Source organism: Gopherus evgoodei, chromosome 2 (genome assembly GCF_007399415.2).
Source record: "Gopherus evgoodei ecotype Sinaloan lineage chromosome 2, rGopEvg1_v1.p, whole genome shotgun sequence".
Lineage (NCBI taxonomy): Eukaryota > Metazoa > Chordata > Testudines > Testudinidae > Gopherus > Gopherus evgoodei.
The window spans coordinates 27289433-27309099 of record NC_044323.1 but is presented as its reverse complement, the minus strand read 5'-3'; the positions used below and the strand labels follow the sequence as shown (position 1 = coordinate 27309099).

At 43.8% G+C, this 19667-nt stretch overlaps 1 long non-coding RNA gene across 1 annotated transcript; it reads left to right on the top strand.

Annotated features, from left to right (window-relative positions):
* Positions 1-2115: 2115 nt before the first annotated feature.
* On the top strand, positions 2116-18194 carry LOC115644843. Its single transcript, XR_003998603.1, has 3 exons — positions 2116-2126; positions 2197-2204; positions 18061-18194. It is a non-coding gene; the product is annotated as an uncharacterized LOC115644843 (long non-coding RNA).
* Positions 18195-19667: the final 1473 nt, after the last annotated feature.

Genomic DNA, 19667 nt, shown 5'->3' with positions numbered 1-19667 from the left:
GACCATTTTAATGTCAACATTGTTAATAATTTCACTGCTGATCATTTAATGATAAAAGTCCAGCTACTGTGCTTATCAGAATTCCAAACTGCCTCCCACAATGCCTTAGTTGCCTATGCCTCCAGCTTCTCCTGACAACTTCTATGTTGTAGTTACGTGGTGTCAATCCACAGAGCTGCAGGACAACCTTGAAAACTTGGGGACACTGCAAAACAAATTGCATCAACATAAATAATTCAGTGGTTACATTTTTTCATATTTAATTAATCATGTAACTCGATTTATTAACGTTAAATTAACCTCCTGCAGAACTTCTAGACTGCTGTACAAGTTGTGTGCACGACAGCCGGAACTTTGCTGTGGAATTTAGGTGCAGCTTGTCACAGCACCTTTTGCATAATATATGTGAGTGAATCAATCAGGTACACAGTGGTCCTCAGAGCACTGGTCCTTGCCAGTATGTTTAGGATTGAATCACGTTCTGACTTCTGAGGCTTAGTAATGCTCTATAATCAGCATGGCTTTACATGATCCTGGCTAGGACAATTCAACAATGATTACATGTAACTAATTACTGAGCCACTAAGTCCTTAATTGTAGCTTTTTATTGGAACAAATGACAGAGGCCTGCTCCCTGGTGAAGATCAGAAAGTTCCTCTTATCTGCTGAAGGCTCTGCTAGTTTGTTTACTACAGCCTTGCATCATTTCACACAGAGAAAAGCTTGATTTTCTTTCCTCTTTCATCCCTCGTACATCTTCACTAGTTTGATGTCAGCCAACATTTAGCACTTCTAAAATTTCTCACAGAACCAAATGTCAGGCACTTCTAATCAAAGCTGTCTGCAAGGGCTGGCCCTAGATGTTGTCTCATGGGATATCTGTTTCACAGGCTGGAGAACAGAGTACATCTCAAATGGAGATGTGCTCAAGATGGAAGATATGGATCAGAAAAGGGGCACTGGAACAGGGGAGCCAAGGGGCCGTGGCCTGTCCACTTTTCACCATAGACCTGGCACCCTGCCCCTCCTCTTCCCCCCCAGGCCCCACCCTCTGGCCAGGCCAGAAGCTGGAGCCTGGACTGGGTAACAGCCGCCTGGGCAGCTGTGGAGAGCCGCAAACCCTCCAATTGCCCTGGGTGGGGGATCCCAGGACACAGGGACATGGGCCAGGGGCTGCTTTCAGACCTCCCCACCCTGGGCAAGTAGAGGGGCCTGGACTCCCTGGTCCAAATTTGGCTTGGCCAGGGGGCAGAACCTCATGGGGAGGGGCAGGGCCACGGAGGTGTTAGGGCCTCATAGTCCCCCTCTTTTAGGAAGAATCCATTGCCCCAATCAGAATATCAGAGCACCACAAGGCACTGTGGTGTTAAGAGTATGATAAATAACGGCAGCCCTGATGCTCTTATATTCTCTCTTGCTCACTCTTCCTGCTACAACCCCACCCTTTCGATTTTCCACACACTCCCATACTCACCCACATTCCCACTCACCCCAACCTACTGTGCAGTTGTGAAACTTAACCCATCATTTTTACATGATTAATTAGTTCTGACTGACATACTGTACTTCAGATTAAGCACCTGCTTAAATGCTTTGCTGAGTTGCTGCCCCGAATTCGGGCACAATTTTCAATTTGGGACCCTAGCTTTCAGGGCTTTTTGGATCTCCATTTTTTGTTCAGACCCATCTCAAACCTCAGCCTACTGAGGTAAAAAGAAAGGATAAAGGCACACAAGTAGGGTCAGGAGAACAGAACAAGTGTGCTTGGTATTGAAAACAATGGGGGAGTTCTATTTATTTAGCTAAAATAATTGTGACATTAACTCAGTTAAGAGAGTCAGCATTTCTGATTTTATTAAATGAACACAAGAAAGTGAGATGCCAGCAGCATCTGTGCAGGATGAAGGCAGGTGCAAGTATCTCAGGAGGGGCAGGTAAGAGATGATGTCCACATCTCAGTCTCTGAGGTGAGTCAGCATGTGCTGCTCCAGCAGATCCTCCTAGCAGAGGAAAATGTATCAAGTGTGGCTTGATAACGTGCAAGTCAGATGAGGATTTAGGGTCTGATCCTGCACCCAATGAAGACCATAGTTACTGCTTCTTTTTCCTTTATGCCACTTTTCCTGGTGAGGGTCATGATGGCAGCCTGGAGAGTAGGGAGGACCAGACCTCCCCTTGCTCTGCAACACGTTCCAGCTCCTCCTGTGGGATTCCCCAGCATTCCCAGGCCAGCCAGGAGATATAATCCCTCTAGCATGTGCTGGGTCAGCCTCCGGGCTGCGTCCCAGTGGGACGTGCCCAGTAGAGATCCAAAGGAGACCTCTCAGGGCGCATCCTTATCAAGGGCCCAAACCACCTCAGCTGGCTCCTCTTGATCTGGAGGAGTAGTGGCTCTACTCTGAGGCTCTCCCAAATAGCAGAGCTCATCACCCTGAAGTCAATAGCAAGGGCCCATTCAATGGCACAGGAACAGACTTTTAAACACGGAGGACCATCATCCCCAAAATAATGGGGATGAAGAGAATTTTTCCATCATCTTGGTTCAAACTCTTGTGGCTGGGAGTCTGCTTGAAGAAGGGTCACACTGAGTTTTAGCTGCAGGCTTGGGTTATTTTTTGTTGTGTCTAGCTGATTCATCCATGCCTGCTGGACACACAACAAATTTTCTTTACGTTTCTCTTTCAGAATCAGTACCTTGGTTAAATTACCAATTAAAGTTAAGAGCAGCAGCTCTTTGTTATCACCGGTCTATTTGTGCCAGAAAAACCACATTAGACCACTTCCTCAAAAAATAAATATCACACTGGGCCCAGTGCTTGAAACCCTCTGGGCATGTCTGCAATGCCCATTGACATCAATGGGAGCTATGCACATGAAGGTGTTGCAGGACTGAATCTACAAAATGTACAAATACCTCATGCTCCACATTCACAGGGTCTGTGTCCTCTATACCCCGGCCTCTGGAGACTTCTCTCACAGGAGAGTCAGTGCTGGGAAGCAGTTGTACGTTCCTGACCACAGGGTCCAGTCAATGCTTGTCATAAGTAAGAGTTAGTAGAACAGAAGTACTTCATATTTTGCCTGTAAAGGGTTAAGTTCAGTGAGCCTGGCTGTCACCTGACCAGAGCACCAATCAGGGGACAGGATACTTTCAAATCTTGAGGGAGGGAAGTTTTTGTGTGTGCTGTTAGTTTTTGGTTGTTGTTCTCTCTGGGGGCTCAGAGGGACCAGACGTGCAACCAGGTTTCTCTCCAATCTCTCTGATACAGGCTCTTATAAGTCCAGAATAGTGAGTACTAGGTGATAAGGCGAGTTAGGTTATGTTTGTTTTCTTTATTTGCAAATGTGTATTTGGTTGGAAGGAGTTCAAATGTGTATTTGGTTGGAAGGAGTTCAAATTTATATTTTGCTGAAAGGATTTTAATTTGTACTTGAATACTTAGGCTGGGAGGGTATTCCCAATGTCTATAGCTGAAAGACCCTGTACCTATTCCATTTTAAATTTACAAAGATAATTTTTACTGTTTTTTTCTTTCTTTAATTAAAAGCTTTTCTTGTTTAAGAACCTGATTGTTTTTTTTTTATTCTGGTGAGACCCCAGGGGACTGGGTCTGGATTCACCAGGGAATTGGTGGGGAGAAAAGAGGGAAGGGGGAGAGAGAGGCTAATTTCTCTCTGTGGTAGGATTACTGTCTCTCTCAGGGAAAGTCTGGGAAGGGGAGAGAGAAGGAGGGGGGGAAGGTGCATTTTCCTCTCTGTTTAAGATTCAAGGAGTTTGAATCACAGTGATCTTCCAGGGTAACCCAGGGAGGGGAAGCCTGGGAGAGGCAACGGTGAGGGAAAGGGTTTACTTTCCTTGTGTTAAGATCCAGAGGGACTGGGTCTTGGGGGTCCCTGGGCAAGGTTTTGAGGGGACCAGAGTGTACCAGGCACTGGAATTCCTGGTTGGTGGCAGCGCTACAAGTACTAAGCTGGTAATTGAGCTTAGAGGAATTCATGTTGGTACCCCATCTTTTGGACGCTAAGGTTCAGAGTGGGGAATTATACCATGACAATGCTATTTACTACTCCAGTGACACGTGCCAGCACAGCATCACAAAGGCTATTCTGAATTTGCATCTCTGCTTTCTGCTATCACAGAGAAGGCACTTGCTTTGAAGATTAATCTCCTTTTCTGACACAGCTAACCCTGTACATTCACTGCAATTTTTGGTATCTACGACTGACCAGAGAGAAATTGCTGTCAGATGGGAAAAAAGGAGATAAATATTTATTTTTCCAGCACAATGGTTTCTGCAAGCAAGTTTAATTTGTCTTTCCAGGAGTTTTAAACTAGTAATACAACATTATGCGGTGGAGTAAAACATCTGTAATTTGGTATTATTCTGGCACTTAATAACATAACAGAGCTTCAGCTTGCTCAGTCTGCTGATCCCTTAAATGGTAGTTAATTCCCAGAGCCATCAGTTATCAAAAGACACACATGCCGATTGCACTAGGAAGTGGTGGAGTGGTTCTGTCATGCTTTTGCTTTGTCAGTGGCTGTGCATGGTCAGTGATGCACACTCTAAAGTCCCAGCCTTCTCAGCACTGAGGGATAATCTCACTGCTGAATGAGTGCCCAGCCCTCTTCCTATAGCACTTTCACACACGCTAGCCCTACAATTATAGCCTTCACTCCTAATCGGTGGAGGGTTGTTTTTTTTTAATTTGGAGCCCAATTATGCTATTCTTGCACACGTATCGCTCCGCTGACACTAACAAGAGTTCCTCATATACTGTGGTACCATAATTAGGTCCTTACTGTTTATAAAAGTATTATGAATATTTCCGTTATAATGATGTTTAAAGTCCTTGGAGCTCCATTGTGTGAGGCCTCTCTCTCTCTCTCTCTCTCACACACACACACACACACACACACACACACACACACACACACACACACACACACACACACACACCAGTTCCTGTCCCAAAGAGTTTACTGTCTACTCATATGAGCTACAGACATTCCCTAAATATTACATACGAAAAGTTACAGTAAAAGAATGTTACAGTTGCAAAGTCACACACTCAAAAGCTAGGAAATGCCAGAATTAACGCTGTCTGTGCAATTCATTAATTTATCCTGCACTTTCAATGCATGCTCCCCAAGCCTTTTTTACCATCCAAGCCATGTATTGAAGGCAAACTTTTTAATTTCCTCATGGATATTTCCATGGTACATTCAAAATGTTAGAGTGCTTCATAACATTTATTAATTAGTCTTCACAACACTGCCCTGAGATTAGTTGGTATGAGAGTCCCCGTTTTACAGATGGATACCTGAACGAGAGGGAAATTCAAGCCAAAATTGTCAGGCATTCACTAATTTTGGGTGCTCAACTTGAGAAACCTAAGGTTTACCTTTTCCGAATTTTTAATAGCACTTTGTGTAAAAAGCACAACTCCCCTTGACTTCAGTTGCAGCTGTGAGCATTCAGCACTTCTGAAAATCTAGCTCTCTGTATCTCATATTGGGCACCCAAAAATGATGAACACAGCTAGTGACCACTTGTGACAAGTTTAATTTAAGTGACTTGACTAGCATCACATGGAAACTGTTTGCAAAGGCAGGGATAGAATCCAGTTCTCCTGGGCAGCATTCATCTGCCTTCATCATGAGACCATCTTTTTTCTTCCTGAAGACCCCCTGCCTTATTCACTAAACACCTTCCAACTTCTGCAACTTCTGCAATAGGGTATGGGTCATTCAGTATACAACCCAGATTCATCCTCAGTGTTGTCAACCATAAGAGATCAAAAAGCCTGACTCAACCTCCCTTAAGAGATAAACAAGGCAGACCCCCCAAAATCATGAGATTTTTTTTAATGATAAAGATTTTTTTAAAAAATCATATTTTGTTTTTTGTTCTGTTTTGTTTTTTTGTTCTGTCCGTGTGTGTGTGTGAGTGGGTGAGAGAGACAGAGACAGAATGTGTTGTCCACTCTCCCAATTTTATTGGCAAAGATGATTTTGGCCCCTGCTGAAGGAGTTTTCATTCCCTCATCTGCCCATCCCCTGCTCCTCCCTCCCAACCCCCAGGCTCCATCAGTTCACCCCTTCTTAGTTCACTCCCCAGCCTGAGTTTAGTCCCCATCAGTTCAGTTCCCCCACCTCACCTCTCTTTCACCTAGGACCTTTCACCTCCAACTCCTAGGCCTGGGGGCTATCCACCAGGGTCAACTCTCCCCTTTCCAGACTAGGGGGTGGGAAGTATAGGGGTTCTTCACTCCCCTTATAACATAAGAACCAGGGGTTACCCAAGGAAATTACTAGGCAGTAGGTTTAAAAGGAAGTACTTCACACAACGCACAGTCAACCTGTGGAATTTATTGCCAGGGGATGTTGTGAAGGTCAAAAGTATAATGGGGCTCAAAAAAAGAATTGGATAAATTCCTGGAGGATGGTTCCATCAGTGGCAATTAGCCAAGATGGTCAGGGATGCAACCGCATGCTCTGAGTGTTGCTAAACCTCTGACTGCCAGACGCTGGGACTGGATGACAGGGGAAGGATCACTCGATAACTGTCCTGTTCTGTTCCTTCCCTCTGAAGCATGTGGCATTGGTCACTGTCAGAAGACAGGATATGGGGCTAGATGGACCATTGGTCTGACCCTGTTTGACCATCTTTGTGTGGAAGGGAAGGGAAAAGGGAGAGGAAGAGAGCACTGCCTGCAGCATTCTGCCTGAGGAGGTGGGAAAGTATGGCAGTCAGCCAGCGGGCTCATATTTGCTAGAGGGCTGGAATTTCTTGTGTCATTGTGAGACTGGTTTCCATCTCAGCCAAAATCCTGTCATACACTAAAAAAAACATGAGAGTTGGCAACACTGCATCCTGTGCACTGAGTGAGGGAAGGTCCTGTAGAAAAAATAGTATGTGGTCATTCCTCTCTCCATCTATCTTCATCACTAGCTCCTGAATCCTCTGCATTCCAGTCAGGCTGTTTCCTTCTCCTCCATACAGCCTGGACACTGGCAGGGGAGCACTGTCAGCAAAAGACACATTTTCTCTCTATTCTCATTTCCTGTCCTTGGCATTGCAGTGGCCCCCAGAAGCCAGGAGAAGCAATTGCCAGGAAAGTCCTGCTCAACACCTGCAGTCTTGGGACATAGCATGCCCTGGACAGATTGAATCAGAAAAATTAGCTGCCAAACTCTGATATACCTCTACTGAGCATGTACAGACTGCAATTTCCAGAGGCTTATGTCTTGGCCAAATTTTGGCTGATTTTCACAGATATGGCAAAAGGCATGTCTCTGCCTCTAGGGCAACCTCCTGGTCAAATTTCAAGCTTAGAGGTAGTAGAGCTTCTTAATGCAACAGCTGTAAGAATCGTTTAACCTGGGAAAACCAACAAATCCCCCCCCATCTCATTCTCGGAAATGACTCAACCATTGTAGCTGAAGCTTTCCAACATACATAGGCACCAACTTCCTCTCTACCCGGGGGGTGCTCGACCTCCCCTCTGCCCCAGGCCCCGCCCCACTCCACCCCTTCCTCCAAGCCCCCACCCTTGCCGAGCCTCTTTCTGCCCTTGCCCGGCCCCCGCCCCTTTCCACCCCTTCCCCCAAGCCCCCCCCCTCACCCTGCCTCTTCCCACCCACTCCCCAGAGTGCACCCCATCCCTGCTCCTCCCTCTTCTTCCCGGTGCCTCCTGCACACCATGGAACAGCTGTTCTGCATCCTCAGCAAATCCCAGTGTGACCCACCATCCAATCTATTGTCCATTGTTTTCAGACAACATATAGTAGTCTCTCCTTCAATCAAATATCTCATTAACTGTGCCATCAGCATTTACAACTGCCACTATAATGAAAATTGCTTAGTACTTAGAGTGCTTTATGAGCATTGCTTTATTAATCTAGGACCTGATCCCGTCATGCTGGCATGATTTCAGTGGAGCTAAGCATCCTCAGTCCCATCCAGAATCAGGGCCCTAATTAATTATTATTATTATTATTATATAGAGGAAAGTCATGAGGTAACTTTAAATAATTTAAAAGGAGACAATTGTTTGTGGAGCTCATTCTGGAAAGCAGAAGCTTCACAAAACAAAACACAAAACATAACCCCTCTAAACTAGATGACCCCTGCTTCTATTGTGGATTAAAGCCATGTAATAAAAAAATGAACACAATGAAGCAAATAATTCAGTTCTGTCCCTTGGTACAGCCGATTTGGAGAGATTTAACTTTTTATTTTAAATACTAGTCTTGTTAGGTTGTTTTTTAATGCAATCTTAGGGTATTCAATTTTCCTAAAGGACAAAGCTCTTATCCCTATTTGTTGATTCTTATCCTAATTTATATTCCTCACAGCTGGAAATCCCTGATGCCCACCTCTAGTCTCAATCATAATAAAACAGAAATAGAAAATACCTAGTAGAGGTTGCTAATTCCAGCTACCTGTCAATGCAAAATGCTTCCCCCGGGTGCATTTCCTAATGCTTTACCACTCTAGCTTTAAACATCTTAAATACTGGGGTTCTCATCACTACCCATGGGAGACTATTGTACAGACCTCATGGAAAATAAGCTTTTTCTGCTATTCAGCCTGAGTTTTCTCTTTCTTTCTTTCACTCACTCCTGAATATACCCCAGTGGTACACTAAATAATTTATCTTCCTCCTTGATGTTTACACTCTGAATATTTATAGACTATAGTGTGCCCCTTGTAACAGGGTAATATATTCTAAAAACCTGTCTAGGAACATGGACCTCTTCTGTCAAGTCACTCGGAGCTCAGGTGCTGAAACCCTGCTTTATTAAAGTTCATGGTCATTACTGCTAAATCATGCTGTGAGTTGGGGCCAATTTGCTCCAACTAGAATAGAAAGGAGGAAAGGGAGGGCTCTCTTCTTAACGAAGAAGGAACTATAAGAGAAAAGGAAAACTCTAGAAATAGCCTCATTTGGGGAGAAAGCTTAAGCTGTTGTTATGTCATCAATAACCCAAACTCCAGAAAGGGGTTGAGTTAGACGCTAACTTTGAGTGTCCATATGCTAGTGAGGACATGGAGGGACAAGTTCTTGTCTTGTCAGACTGCTTAGGAGGACAACACACCAACTGCAGGTTGTCTTTTCTGTGACTCACTCAGAGCCCAAATTCAGGGCAGGGTGTGTGTTCTAAAGTCTTAGGCCAGTGGCCAGAGTCACCTCTTCACTCACCAGTGGGGCACTGACCACCTGCAGCAGCAGCCCCCTTCTGTCCTGGTACCACAACCCTAATCCTAGCCTGTTACAGAGAGAAGACTTTGGGATGAGGAATTGGATAGCAACTGTCAGCCCGCCCAGCACTCATGGCTTCATGCTTTCATCATTGCGACCAGGGTCACAGTGCCACTTAGGTTTGGCCCAGCTTCCCCTCCATCATGGGGATGGCCTGTCCAAACCAGAGTGGTGCTGCGACCCTGTGTGCTAGGTCACAATGACAAAACTGGGAAGCTGGGCTAGCCCCATGGGACAGGAGCCGCTACAGGGTGAGGGGCAGGATCGCTCTCCAGCATCACTGCCCTACCACCCCTCAGCCTGGTGCCTCTCCTCTGCACTGGGACCATGACCCATCTTCCACCTTCTCAGAACCCACTGGGAAATACTATCTTGAGATGACAGCTTTTCAGCCGTCCCTCTCGTTGTTAGCAGACTTAACGTTACTATCATTATATGCACTGAAGCAGTGCACAAAAACTCCAGTAGGAGCACAGCCCTATGCTGAAAAGGCACACATTAGCATGGTCCTTGCACTGAACAGCTTATGATCTATTATTAAATAAGAAACTTGTATTATGGAAGCCCCTAAAGACCCCAACTGAGATCACGGCCCCATTGTGCTAGTCACATAGTCCCCGCCCTTACCAACCTACAGTCTAGATAGACAAGATAGATAAATGGTTGACAGAAAGGGAGTGTTATTATCCCAATGTCACATATGGAGAACTCAAGCAAAGAGAGATCAAGTAACTTGCCTAAGATCACACAGGAATGTCTGTGGCAAAGCCAATAACTGACCTAAATCCCATCTCTAATTTGAAACAAGAGACAAGTCAGTGTAACCAATAAAAATGGAGAGGAAGGATGAGGGTAACAAAGATAAGATCCTGTGGTGAAAGAGGTTAGCCCTAATGTTTCCTGACTGTTTCAAATTGTCTGAATGTTTTTCAGTTATCGTTGGCTGCCTCACAGCCGTTGTCGGTTGGCTGGTTTCTTGTAGTTTTTGCAGCAGAACTGAGTCTTCAGGAAGGAGGAATATAGTTTTCATCAGCTGAATGGAAGAGGAAGGACAGATTGTATTCAGAAGAAATACAGTTTAACCTCTTACAGTACACAACACTTTAAAAACCAGATTTAATAAACCACAGCAATGTTTCTGGAAAGGAGGTGGAGTTGAAATAGTTTTCAGTATTATGAAAGTTGGCTAGTGAAGCATGTTTACTTGACAATATCTACAGTGGATCAAACTAGCTGCAAGGTTTCTATTTGTGTGCAGTACAGATAGAATAAAGTGGGGTTAGGCAAAGTGCTTGCCTGGTGGCATTGTGCGCTGTTTCTATGAGAAATTGAGGCCTAATGATTTATTCAGCCTTTGGGGGAAGAACACCTAGGTAAGGGAAAAATATTACTTTGTGATATACCTGTATTCACAGCACACTCATCCTTCAGCTCTGAAGAAGGATGTAAGAGTTACGACTTTCAGAATTTATTAAATATGAAACCTCTTGGGGGGAAAAAAAGTTAGCCAAGGTGCTTACTCTGCAGATTCAATAAAAACTGTAGCCTCTTCTGAGTTTCTCGTCAATATTCCACAGCACAGTCCAACTGGCATGGAATTCAGACATTGCTGCGAAGTCTCTGGGATGTCTGTGGTCAGTTAATTATGGGTATATCAGGGTCCATACGTAACACTGATTACTACTCTAGAGCTGCCATGGCTCACAGCTTTCTATGATGAATGGATGCTTCTTTAAAAAATCAGAGTCTACTGCCCAAGGCCTTGGCCTTTATGAGATGTGGTGGTTCACATATGAAATGTGGAGCCTGAAAGCAATTTCTTACCCGTTCCACTATGCTAAATGTGTACCAAAATCTCCTCCATTTACCCTCCATGTACAAACTGTTTAAATGAAAAATCTATAATAGATGGACTCAGTTCTGTGGGGTGCTGCAAAGAACCTCTGACTTCCACTGACCTCAAAGGTTTAGCAGGATTAGAAGCCAAGCGACTGCTGAAATAAGAGTTGGAGGAGATAAACTTCTGGGACATCTGAACTTTCAGGCCAGGGCTTTCCAAATGATTTAACCCTCTGATGGAAGGTATGAATCATATTGATTAGAACCCTATTTAGCATTAAGATACATTAGAAAAAATGCATGATATCCCAAGTTTATAAATCTGTGCCTAAAAGATCCTCACAGAGTGGTGCCTGCTAGGAGAGCAGAGAGAGAAGTCACAATTGGCAATAACACCTCCATCAATTTTTTTCCATTAACGAGCAGCACAGGCCTCAAACAAACTTGCATGGGCCCCAAATGTTGGATATCTGATGCGGCCTCTGCCTTCATTTCAGCAGAATGGACAAACTATGAATCTGAGGCAAAGAAAGGCTAAGTTGCAGTCAGGTGACAAAGAGAAGGAGATGGTGACAACACTAGATATAATGGCAGTGCCAGAAAAATCTGATCTCCTGCTATCAAATAATCATCTAGAAAGCCATGGAAGTCTTAGCACTGGGTGACACAAGGGACTGATGAGAGCACAGCGGCATTCAGAGCTAGAGAACTTGGCTTGAATTAACCATGTTGATAAGGTAGTAACAAAGTAAGGGTTATCAACCTCTGTGAATGAGTTGGTGACATTGGAGTATATAACAGATGAAGTTGGGAAGGAAAAATGCCCTCCCCCCACAGCATAAGACCCCACAGGGAGCCTCATGAATGTTCCCGCCATCTGCACAAACCCCAACTTTTCCCCTCTACCTCCTCACAAACACCACGTTCTCCCTTCTTCTTCTTCCCCCAATCCCACATGCTTCCCCTCCATTGCTCCTCCTGCCACCCCCTTCATCCTCCCCTTCCTGTGCAAAATCTCCCATCCCTCCCAGCACAAGCTCCTTCCTCAAAACCCTGCAACACTGCCCCTACCTCTTGTGTTTCCCTGCCCGAAAACCCAGAGTCTCCAGCTCCACCCCCTCTTCTCCCTGTCTCAAGTCCCCACTGTCTCTGCCAGCTCTCCCCACCCAGGTTCTGCCACACCTAGCACTCACCAGCTCCCTCTTTAAGTTGCTTTCTTGCCCTACCCCACCCACGTCTGTACACAAAGTCCATATTGCCAGCCCCCAAGGTTCAATACCCTGTCAGGCCTCAAAAAATCACAAAACTGGCCCAACATCTTGGCTTTTTTTTTTTTAAAAAAAAGATTCTATTGTCGAAGTTTTGTCCACTTTTGATTTTTGCCCTCCCCACCCCCATTGCATGGGATACTTACAGGGCTGCTGCTTCCCCAAATGTCCTGAGTAAGGTGATTCTGGCCCCTGCTGCAGGTGCTCTTGAGCTGCCTGATGGTGCAGAGCTCCCAGCTTCTCCTCAGATCCCCCTACTTGATGATTAATTAATTCTGTGCCCAGCCCCACCTCAGATGCTTTGCATGCCCCTGTGGGGTGGCAGTGTTAGCTTCAGAGGCTCTGACTTCCTCCTCAGTCCTCCTTTTGTACAGATGGAAAGAACTTAGGGAGGAACAGCAGAGTGACTCACTTTTCATTGGAGAGGAGGGAGTGAAGCTATCCTGAGCTGCTGGGCAACTTCTGCTCCCACCTAACCCACCCATGAGAATGGTCTCAGCTGTTCCCTTTCTCACTTAAAAACTCTGCTCCCCAGGGAGTGGGCAGAGAGTTCTTCCTGTGTCCTGCAGCAGCCCCCACTGGGAAGACAGGCAGTCAGAGAGGGTATTTCCCCAGGCAGGGCTGGAGCTTCTCTTGTCAATATGGGACTAGCTCTAGCAGGGCCAAAATCATGAAGCTCCCAAAGAAACCATGACAGTTGGCAACACTAAGAGGGGCCTACTCCCCAAGAGACCCTGCCTTTGTTCCAGCTCTCAAACCTTTCCCTTCTCCCCGTTTCCCCACTCACTGTGCTGAGCCCTATCTGTCTTCCCAAGATACCCCCAAAGGTCTTTCCCCTCTTTATACCTTTTACCTAGGAGGAGAGGTGTCTCTGGACAGCCTTCCACCTGCCCCTTAGGAGAACACAGGAATTGTTGCTGGTTGGAGTCTGCAGCGAGGTATCTGCTGTAGTTCTGCCCACCTGTACCATTCAAAAACCATGAGCCAGGCCCCCGTATGGCAGGAGATTGTTTTAAAATTCATGAGATTTTTTAAAGTTGTAATTTTTGCTTTCCTTTTATTTGCCTCTGGTGTTTGAGCCCTTAAGGGGACATGCTCTGAAGTTTCTCTCTGCAGCCATGAGAGCTAAAAACTTGGGCCCAGATCCATAAACATATTTAGGCTCCTAACTTCCAACCTGAAAACCTTTGTTGATCTGTGCCTTAGGTTTGCTGATCAAAGCAATTCTGACTGTTGTCAGCCACATTCCCCCACCCTTCCCAGCCAGCCAACAATGCAGAGAAGAAAAGAACTGGCCCCTGAAAGCTAAAAAATTGGGAGTGGGAGCATGTCCCAGTCCACACTATAATTTCACCTGTGCTTGGTGATCTTAGTTCAGTTCCCATTGGACATGTATCTATAATTCCCTTTGGAGGCAGCCTCAGCAGAGAGATCCAGGACTAAGCTAAAGACAAAACAACCCATTGTGCTGTGCCGTTCCTTCATCTGGCCTCTCCAGCATAATGTTCCAAAGTAAGGCTGAGGCACATTGATAGGATATTATGCTGTTGTCCATATTGTACCAGTTCTGTAGCTAAATGGAGATCTTCATAAGTATTAAAATGCACTTAATAAAAATAAAGATGCACATTAGCCAAGCCATGGGATTACTGGAGTGTAATGAAAAAATCCCAACATTACCAAATGTTATGAAAATTTTCCTTTCTAACGTGTGAAACATTGATTAAGAGCCTGCAATATCCCTTAGGAGTGAAACCACAGCCCCACACTGCCTGGATAAAAACTCAGGCAGGTTTTAATATGATTTTTATGGTTTTATATTAAGATGCCATCTTAAAAGAAGTCAGTGATGCCAAAAGTGATTTGGGAGAAGGGCCAGTTAAGTTATTCCCAGAGGACACGGAGGACAGTATTGAAATAAATAATAAATTAAATTACATTCTATAAAGTTAGAAAATTTCACTACTGACCCAAATTGTTCCTTATGCAAAGAGATAGCAAACTAGATAAAGGCTAGGGGAGAGCCAAGAGAAGTCACTTCTGAAAAGAACATGATTTTACTATATTTAAAATTCAGCAAAACAAACATTATTATGGGTGTGGAATAAGAGAATAGCCATTTTAAACAATAAGAAAATTTTGAAGGGGCTGGTAACATTTCAGTCTCATTATTTCCATTGATTTTAACAGAATGCATGTAACTAAAACCCACAAAAAGTTTTGAAACTGTTTAAGTGTCTGAATTTTATATTACTGTAGCAAGCCACCAGCCCTAAAAAGAAATTAATAAGTGAACAGGTAGCTATTGTACTGTTCAGACTGAAGTAATATTTATGGCCTAGAGAAAGACCTTCACAGTGCGGCCCCAAATAATCAACTCTCTTTTTATACTGTGAACCTTTTAATGAACCATTAGGACAAGTCCTAGCTAAGTCCAATATGCTCAGACTTGTATAGAAGAACTGCACCTCAAGGCTATGTAGAGAGACTTTTCAGATGTCACTGATGTCGTATCTGCCACACGGAGTTTCTATGTTCATTGGAGCATGACTACACATTTTAACACTGGTGTCTCTGTTTATTTTAGAATTAAGTGCAATGCATGGAGCCCACAGCTTCCTTTGGCACCCCACCTGAGTGTGGAACTACATAATCCAAACCGTCTTGCTTTGCAGGATACAGACATTGATTCTCTCTGCAAAGTAGTTGACAAAGCACGGCATGTTAGGACATGTAGCCCCATACTCACAGGTGCCGCACTAGGAAAGGTTGCAGATTTTCCAGCCCTGACAAGCCTGAACTCCAGAACTCATGCCTGGGTGTGGGAAAGAACAGGGACGTCCTGTCAGCGAGCCCACAAAAGCCAGCAACTCTCTTCCCCTTTTTGGCAAATGCTTCTCCATTCAGAACCAAGACCCACATCCCCCTCTCTCTTCAGTCCTCAGACTCCTATCTCTATTCCTTCTCCCACTGTCAAATCACATGCATGCTTTTCTCCCTTCAAATATGAAATGCCCAAACAGAGGAAGACTCATCATCATGCCTTGTGGTGCTGCTGGATGACCTCCTCCTGTCCCTAAGTGTGTGGAGGGCACCCACAACCTGGTCTGGAAGCCAAGTGCAAGAGATCCAGGCTATTAGCTGAGGATAGGTGCATTTGGGAATGATTCAGCTAATTTTGCAATGACCTTGCTCATGAATGGGCAGCAAGCAGTAGTTTGTGAGGTCCACCCAGTCAACAGTACATTTCTTAAGACTATGATGTGTTTCCAGCTGTGTGGGAGGTTTTCCTCAGCCAATCTGGAGTGGCAATCTCTGTTCTCCAGGCTGTTATGTTTTCAGGCATCTTTCAACAGCTCCAAGGGGCATGTCTGTGAATCACAGGAGGTGACTCAGATTTCTTCCAGCACTTGTGGAATTCATGCACTGAATTTCACACATGGAATGGTGTCTTTTCTTTTCATTTTGTGGCTACTGCAGTGGTTAGACATATATCACCAATATATTAAAAGGTTGGGAAAGTCCCTTTGGACAAAAATGGACACTAATCCCTTTACCTGGCATCTCTGAGATCACTCTAGAGTATAGATGACTACATACTGTACATGACTCTGTAAATTTCAGATCTGCTGCCTCAGGAGCCTCTTTTCTAATTTACATACTGCAACTCAACAATTTACCACCCTGTGAATTTCTTGGGCACATTTGAGTCTCTTCTCCAACCTCCCTCTTCCTTCCCTGTGCTGATCACAGATTGTATTAGCAGGATCTAATAAACTACCAGGCTGAAGAAAAGCAGGGGAGATGGACTTGAGTACAGAGTTTATGGAGGAAGAGTGAGGTGTCTTTCTTTTGGAACAGTGTAGATATAGAGTTGAACATTAATGTTATACCAGCACCTTGCTAATTAAATATCAAAAAATTTTCTCTGAGAAATAATATGAATCTGTAATATATGACGTGTATGCATTGTTACCATATGCTTCTAGTAAGTTACATGCATCCGACGAAGTGGGTATTCACCCACGAAAGCTCATGCTTCAATACATCTGTTAGTCTATATGGTGCCATAGGACTCTTTGTTGCTTTTACAGATCCAGACTAACACCTCTGATAGTAAGTTACAGGCCATTATGGAAATAAAATCAAAAGTTACACAGGAGGCCCTCAGCCAGTTTCAAAGCTGCCTTAAAAAACACACCCAACCCCACCCCCCCTAGCCCTGCCCAGTTGCTGCAAGCTTGGGCCCTAGTTCACAGCTGCTGAGGAAAGTGGTTTTATGCATATTAGAGTAACTAGCTTCCATCAGGAGGAGGATAATCATAGCATTTGCCATTCGCTGAATATGCTGAAAACAGGACCTTGTCAGCTGGAAATCCTCCTAACCTATTTTTATGCATCCATTCTCCCTGTAAGCAATAATATATCAAGAGGCTGGACAGAGTAAGAGTGAAAGAATAGACATTATGGCTATACTGAGAATAGGAGGCATTTTAGGAGGATCTGCTTTTTGTTGTCTCAACTTATAGTTCATAGAATCATAGAACTGGAAGGGACCTCAAGATATTATCTAGTCCAGTCCCCTGCACTCATGGCAGTTCTAAGTATTATCTAGAGCATCCCTGAAAGGTGTTTGTCCAACCTGCTCTTAAAAATCTCCAATGATAGAGATTCCACAACCTCCCTAGGTAATTTATTCCAGCGCTTAACCACCCTGACAGGAAGTTTTTCCTAATGTTCAACTTAAACCTCCCTTGCTGCAATTTAAGCCCATTGCTTCTTGTCCTATCCTCAGCAGTTAACAGTTTTTCCTTCCTCCTCCTTCTAACAACCTTTAAGGTACTTGAAAACTGTTATAATGCCTCCTCTCAGTCTTCTCTTTTCCAGACTAAACAAACCCAATTTTTTCAATCTTCCGTCATACATCATGTTTTCTAGACCTTTAGTCATTTTTGTCACTCTTCTCTGAGCTCTCTCCAATTTGTTCACATCCTTCCTGAAATGTGGCACGCAGAGGCACAGGTTGAGGCCTAATCAGAGTGGAGTAGAGCAGAAGAATTATTTCTCATGTCTTGCTTACAAAACTCCTGCTAATAGATCCCAGAAGGATGTTTGCTTTTTTGGCAACATTGTTACACTGTTGACTCATATTTAGCTTATGGTCCACTACGATCCCCAAATCCCTTTCTGCAGTACTCTTTCCTAGACAGTTATTTCCCATTTTATATGTGCCGAACTGATTGTTCCTTCCTAAGTGGAGTACTTTGCATTTGTCCTTATTGAATTTCATCCTATTTACTTCAGACCATTTCTCCAGTTTGCCTTAATCATTTTGAATTTTAATCCTATCCTCCAAAGCACTTGCAACCCCTCCCAGCTTGGTATTGTCCGCAAACTTTATAAGTGTACTCTCTATGCCATTATCTAAATCATTGATGAAGATATTGAACAGAATCGGACCCAGAACTGATCTCTGTGGGACCCAACTCGTTATGCCCTTCCAGGCTAACTGTGAACAACGATAACTACTCTCTGGGAACAGTTTTCCAACCAGTTTTGCACGCACCTTATAGTAACTCCATTGAGGTTGCATTTCTCTAGTTTATTTATGAAAAGGTCATGTGGGACAGTATCAAAAGTTTTACTAAAATCAAGATATACCATGTCTACCACTTCCCCCTAGCCACAAGGCTTGTTACCCAGTCAAAGAAAGCTATGAGGTTGTTTGATACGATGTGTTTTTGACAAATCTATACTATTACTTCTCTCCTTATTATCTTCTAGATGTTTGCAAATTGATTGCTTAATTATTTTCTCCATTATCTTTCTGGGTACAGAAGTTAAGCTGACTGATCTGTAATTCCCTAGGTTGTCCTTATTTCCCTTTTTATAGATGGACACTATATTTGCCCTTTTCCAGTCTTCTGGAATCTCTGTTTCCCATGGCTTCTCAAAGATAATCGCTAATGGCTCAGATATCTCCTCAGTCAGCTCCTTGAATATTCTAGGATGCATCAGGTCTTGGTAACTTGAAGACATCCAATTTGTCCAAGTAATTTTTAACTTGTTCTTTCCCAATTTTAGCCTCTTCTGGTCCTACCTCATTTTCATTGGCATTCACTATGTTAGGCATCCAATCACTACCAACCTTCTTGGTGAAAACCAAAACAAAGGCAGCATTAAGCATCTCTGCCATTTCCATCTTTTCTGTTATTTCCCCCCTCTGTCCTTGGTCTTCCTCTTGCTTCTAATGTATTTGTAGACTGTTTTCTTGTTTACCATTTATGTCTCCAGCTAGTTTGATCTCATTTTGTGCCTTGGCCTTTCTAATTTTGTACCTACATACTTGTAGTATTTGTTTATATTCATCCTTTGTAATTTGACCTATTTTCCACTTTTTGTAGGACTCTCTTTTGCTTTTTAGATGGTTGAAGATCTCCTGGTTAAGCTACATGATTGTGGTGGTACTTATTTAGCTGAAGATTGATGCTTCTGCAGATTTTCCTGTCTTACATGCATTTTATTTATTGGAATGGCAAGGGGAAGGGTGTAGAAGATTAATATTCTATTCCCCACACAATAACTACATCTTTCCCATGATCTGGGATGAACTTTAGGAGCAGGATCACATATAGACTAGCATCTAAAGCCTCAGCTTATGCTCAAGCCTCTTTACACGTGCCACTTTGTTGTACAATGCAAGGTAAAAATGGTGTTGCACTCTCTCCAGCTATTTGCATATTAACAAAGGCAGTCAAGCTCAATTGAAATATAATTTGCAACACTTGTCAGGTTTCCCTGATGGTATATTAAAGCCTCAACATTCTACATGATACTTATGGAAAAATCTCAACGTATGTATTATAGCTGGCTTCTATTAACACCCAGAGCCAGTATTACTAAGTTCTTTCACTACTCTTGAGCTCCTTTTGTTGTAAATGGGGCCAAGGTAGCTCTTGGATATTTCCTTACTAATGTAGACATTTCACTTAAACTGCATACAGTACGCAGGCTCTGGTATTTTCAATTTGTATTCAGCTAATTATTGCATTGCATGATAGCAATCATTGATAACAGTAAACACTGTTGCCTCAAGCTTATTTAGCCACCTATACTATTGTCTTGCATACTAGAAGACATTTCTATGCAGTCCGAAGGCAATGTGGGGCAGTTTATCTATTGTTGAGGGAGATAAAGCATGAGATGACCATATGGTTCTTGCTGGCACCAGTGAGGACTAGAAGTGATGAACTTGGTTGCCTTGGGGAAACTGGGCAGTTGCTGGCTGAT